Source organism: Gossypium hirsutum, chromosome A11, assembly GCF_007990345.1.
Source record: "Gossypium hirsutum isolate 1008001.06 chromosome A11, Gossypium_hirsutum_v2.1, whole genome shotgun sequence".
Classification (NCBI taxonomy): domain Eukaryota; kingdom Viridiplantae; phylum Streptophyta; class Magnoliopsida; order Malvales; family Malvaceae; genus Gossypium; species Gossypium hirsutum.
The window spans coordinates 66,497,268-66,503,023 of NC_053434.1; positions in this window are offsets into that span (position 1 = coordinate 66,497,268).

Below are 5,756 nucleotides of genomic sequence, written 5' to 3' on the forward strand. Positions count from 1 at the left end.
TTTATGAGACAGTTTTATAATAGTGATATTCGGCTTTGAGCCTAGCAAGCCTTGTGCTGGTGAATTAAATAGGGCTTATGCCTTGCAGGCTTATTGCCGGTGTATAAAATCAAACTTTGAGTGTAACACCCTGATTTTGGGCCTAATCGAAATAGTAGTTTCGGGACCACAAATCCGATCATGAAAATTTTATTTTTTATTATATTTTTATGGTCTACGATTTTACGAAATAATTTCGTGAAAATTTCGTTCGAAAATTTTGATGTTCGAGCACTTAATCTAGTCAAAAGGGCTAAATCATAAAAAGTGCAAAAGTTGAGTTCTACATACTAGAGGTGTCCAATTGTTATGAAATTTTAAATTGAGGGATCTTAAATGGTAATTAGACCATTGGTTAATTTCTGGACAAAAATAGACATGAAATGGGTGTAATAAAATATTTTTAAGTTAGGGGTATTTTGGTAAACTAATAATTAAAAGAATTAAAAAGGGAAATAAGCCAAATTAGCTATCATCTTCATTCAACCGTTTCTACCAGCAGCAACCATGGTTAAGGTTTGTTCAAACTCCCAAGCTCGATTAGCAAGGAAAAATCGAAATTCAGGCTAAAATCGAAAAATATCAAGTTGTGGACAAAATGGTAAAAATGGGCATTTTTGCATACGAGGTAAGTTCATATGATTTTTTAATAATGCAATGTGTAATTTAATGTTATTGCCTTGATATGAAATGAGATGTAAGTTCATGTGGAAATGTGGTAACATAATTGTTATTTTAAGTTAGGGGTATTTTGGTAAACTAATAATTAAAAGAATTAAAAAAGGAAATAAGCCAAATTAGCTATCATCTTCATTCAACCGTTTCTACCAGCAGCAACCATGGTTAAGGTTTGTTCAAACTCCCAAGCTCGATTAGCAAGGAAAAATCGAAATTCAGGCTAAAATCGAAAAATATCAAGTTGTAGACAAATGGTAAAAATGGACATTTTTGCATACGAGGTAAGTTCATATGTTTTTTTAATAATGCAATGTGTAATTTAATGTTATTGCCTTGATATTAAATGAGATGTAAGTTCATGTGGAAATGTGGTAACATAACTGTTATTTTAAGTTAGGGGTATTTTGGTAAACTAATAATTAAAAGAATTAAAAAGGGAAATAAGCCAAATTAGCTATCATCTTCATTCAACCGTTTCTACCAGCAGCAACCATGGTTAAGGTTTGTTCAAACTCCCAAGCTCGATTAGCAAGGAAAAATCGAAATTCAGGCTAAAATCGAAAAATATCAAGTTGTGGACAAAATGGTAAAAATGGACATTTTTGCATACGAGGTAAGTTCATATGATTTTTTAATAATGCAATGTGTAATTTAATGTTATTGCCTTGATATTAAATGAGATGTAAGTTCATGTGGAAATGTGGTAACATAATTGTTATTTTAAGTTAGGGGTATTTTGGTAAACTAATAATTAAAAGAATTAAAAAAGGAAATAAGCCAAATTAGCTATCATCTTCATTCAACCGTTTCTACCAGCAACAACCATGGTTAAGGTTTGTTCAAACTCCCAAGCTCAATTAGCAAGGAAAAATCGAAATTCAGGCTAAAATCGAAAAATATCAAGTTGTGGACAAATGGTAAAAATGGACATTTTTGCATACAAGGTAAGTTCATATGTTTTTTTAATAATGCAATGTGTAATTTAATGTTATTGCCTTGATATTAAATGAGATGTAAGTTTATGTGGAAATATGGTAACATAATTGTTATTTTAAGTTAGGGGTATTTTGGTAAACTAATAATTAAAAGAATTAAAAAGGGAAATAAGCCAAATTAGCTATCATCTTCATTCAACCGTTTCTACCAGCAGCAACCATGGTTAAGGTTTGTTCAAACTCCCAAGCTCGATTAGCAAGGAAAAATCGAAATTCAGGCTAAAATCGAAAAAAATCAAGTTGTGGACAAAATGGTAAAAATGGACATTTTTGCATACGAGGCAAGTTCATATGATTTTTTAATAATGCAATGTGTAATTTAATGTTATTGCCTTGATATTAAATGAGATGTAAGTTCATGTGGAAATGTGGTAACATAATTGTTATTTTAAGTAATTTAATGTTATTTATATGATATGATGATTATTATTATGAAATATTATGCTTTGTGGATTATTATTTAGTAATATGCAAATTATGTGAGCTATTTGATAAATATGAAATGCTACCAAGTATCGGTTCCAACATTCCGTGGAAGACGGTAAAGATGTGTGATTGATGAAAATCCCGTTTGAACCTTGGGAATAGATTAGGATACAAGTGACATGTTACTAGGATATTTGAGTTCCGAACTCGTTGAGTTGAGTCTGAGTTCGTGAGATGTAACTAGGCATCCGAACTCGTTGAGTTGAGTCCGAGTTCACTTATGGATGCGCACACCCGAGCTCGTTGAGTTGAGTCTGAGTTCACTTATGGGTGGGCTACATGGTAGCTTGGCTACACATATATTCTGCAGGCTATTGAGTTTGTCTAGCTGTGGGCATGGCACTTATGTGCATGCATTCCGTGTATCCGATTATATTCCGAGTGTTCAACGGGTAATTTGGCAAAGTATTCGTTGATGATCCCAATGAGATAAGCCACTGGTGAGTATGGGTAATTTGGTGAAGTATTCGTTGATGATCCCAATGAGATAAGCCATTGGTGAGTATGTCTTTGAGTTATCTTACAAGTTGTACAAGTATGTACACTAAACTTATGTGTGATGCCTTGACATGTGATGATCTAAGATGTATATAGTATTTGGTGAATATTATGAAAATGACATGATTTGGAATAAGTCTTTGATACTTGATGACATTGAGATTATGGATTTATGCTTATGAAGCATAATTATGTGTTTTTACCATTATGAATGAAATGATATTGTATGGATTTGGTGAATAATAGTAATGAATGAGTAAGTTTAGCCTTGGCAGTTTTTGGTTAGTACAGTGGTGCAACTTTGGAAATTCACCATAAATTATGAAAATTGAATTAGGGGCTGAATAAAATATGAGGTTAAATCCCAATGAGTCTAGTTTCACATAGAAGAAACGGTATATGTAATCGAAATTTATATTATGAGATATTTAAATTGATGTGAGACAAAGTCTGAATGAATTGGTAATCCCTTATTTCGATGTGAGAAAATCATTAAAAATTGTATAAAACTAATTATGGGTTGTAATTTATAGTATTAAAATCCTTAATGAGTCTATTCTCTAGAAAGATATATGAGAGAATTATCAGAATTCTTTACTATGAGAAAAAATAATTTTTAGTAAATAGAGGTTAGAACTATTGGACAGCAAAATAGGGGAAACTTTAATGAATAAATTGTACTAATTGACTAAACCAAAAATTCTGGAAATTTTATGGGAGAAAGGTACATGAGTCTAGTTTCAAGGAAAATTAACAAAACCTAATTTGGAGTCTCTCGGCTCCATATATAAATGAATTAGTAACTGTAACTTGGTAAAACAGCTTAACCTGAACAAGAGTAAATTGTACAATTATGATGTTTTACCTTAAAAAAACATATGGGTAATTGCTTATTAACTTCATGTCGACTTATTAAGCGTAAAGCTTACCCCTCCTCTCTACTTCTTCAGTTGTGGCAGGTCAGCTCGGGGTTGGAGATCGTTAGAGGCAAAATCACACTATCAAGCTATCATTTTTGGGAGAATTAATTCAAATATTAGAAATATCAAGTGAGTGGCATGTATAGGAAGTTGGTTTGTGATATGTATTATTATTATGACTTTGACCATAGTATCGATCTGCATTGATTTATCGTATATGATCATGAGATGTGGTCCTTAACCATTATGGTTTGTAAGTTTAATTAATCATGCCATGTCTTATGTTTTGATGTGATGATATAGTTAGCTTTGTTTGTTATGCATGTTTGGTAATACATCAGGTAAGTTAAATACAGGCCAGTGGATCATGAATTAAATGGAAATGAGTAATGTTGCCTTGAATATGGATGTTTAATGGACAAATTGGTAACTACATTTTGATGGTATAAAATAAGAATAAGATTTAGCATGTCTAGTTCTAGTTAATGTACGAATGTATATTATATACAGGATGGTAAGCAAATATGTTTAAAGTGAATGACATGTTATTGCATGATTATGGGTGTGTAAGTGCCCATTTATGCCATGTTATATGTCTTTAAATATGAGTCTATGCATGTGTTTGAAAAGTTTTAAATTAAATGAAAGTTTTTGGCTCGATTTTTGTCTATGTGGATGGTTAACTCTGGTAATGCTTCGTACCCTGTTCCGGCCTTGGATACGGGTAAGGAGTGTTACAATTGGGGGTATCAGAGCTAGGTTTAGTCAGTTCTCGGACTAACCTAGCATGTGTAAAAGTCTAGTTATACATGCCATGGATCCGTGATAGTGTGATGTCTCCCGACGCGTAAGAGCACCGTCTTATTTAGACAAAGGTACCCTCCAACCGAGCTGCACCGACCATGTTCAAGGTGATTGAAGGTATTTGAGTAAAATTATGATTATGATAAGTCTCGGTTCAGAAAAGTATGAATAAAAGTTTATGATATATATGTGATAACATGTGATATGAAAGTTTATGTTGTGATAAATATCTATATTTGCTTAATGCTCATATGATGTAGTGCACTTGGCTTACTTGACAAGTTGAATGGGATAAAAAGAAATTTGTAGAGGTATGAGTAATGGTTCATAATATCATGATACGGATGAAAATGTCATTGTCTTGATTGGACATTGAATGTTGATGAATGTTAATGATATTTTTATGAGATAAAAAATTATAACAAAATGAACTTATCTATGTTAAATTGTTTGGACTGAATTATATGATTATAATGATATGTATATGATGATACACAAAGTGAAAGTTGCGATTGTGATGCAAATATTCATGTTTGTTTGGCCCTTATGTGATGTTATGAGCATGACTTATTTGATTAAATGAATGGAAAAGTAAAGCTATCCAGAAAACATAAGATGCATGCATAAGTATACTTGATTAAATGAGATAATTGGAAAATTGGTCTTCTTTAGTGAAAGGTCTAACATGAAATTTGTGATGGCAGAACTAGTTGTGGGAAATGGTATTTGAAATGTGTAATATCTGAGTGTGACAGTTACGGCTGAACAGATTTAACAGTTTTTTCTGAGATGTTCTATGTATTTATCCATTCTCAGGAAAATTTCTATGGTTGTTGATCTTTTGAAGAAATTCTTGTTATATGGGAATGTTTTCTAATCCTAGTGTTAGATAGAAGCATTGGTAGTCTGACTGGTTTATAATTTGTATTGTTGTATTTCCTCGGGCACTTTATTACATTTCATCTGATAAGAATTGATGAGAGGATATGTGTGATATTATGATACTATTTCTTCTACTTGATGCTCCATTTGATACATATGTACAGGAAGATACATTGTTCTTGTTTCCAGTGGGATTAAATGATGTTTTCTTTTGGACTTCTTTTCTCTGAAGAATTTTCGAGATCTTTCATATTTTCTTATGAGTTTGGTTTTCAATTTTCCAGGATAGTATCATATCTTGGATTTCTTTATTCGGTTTTCTTGTTATCTTTATTCCATAACTTGTCAATTATGACTTATGTTCGAAGTGCGTTCTTCAGCTCGTGATAATCATGACAAGCATGACTATACTTCCGATTTGATCTTGGTAATGTGGTGATTTAAATATTGGAAT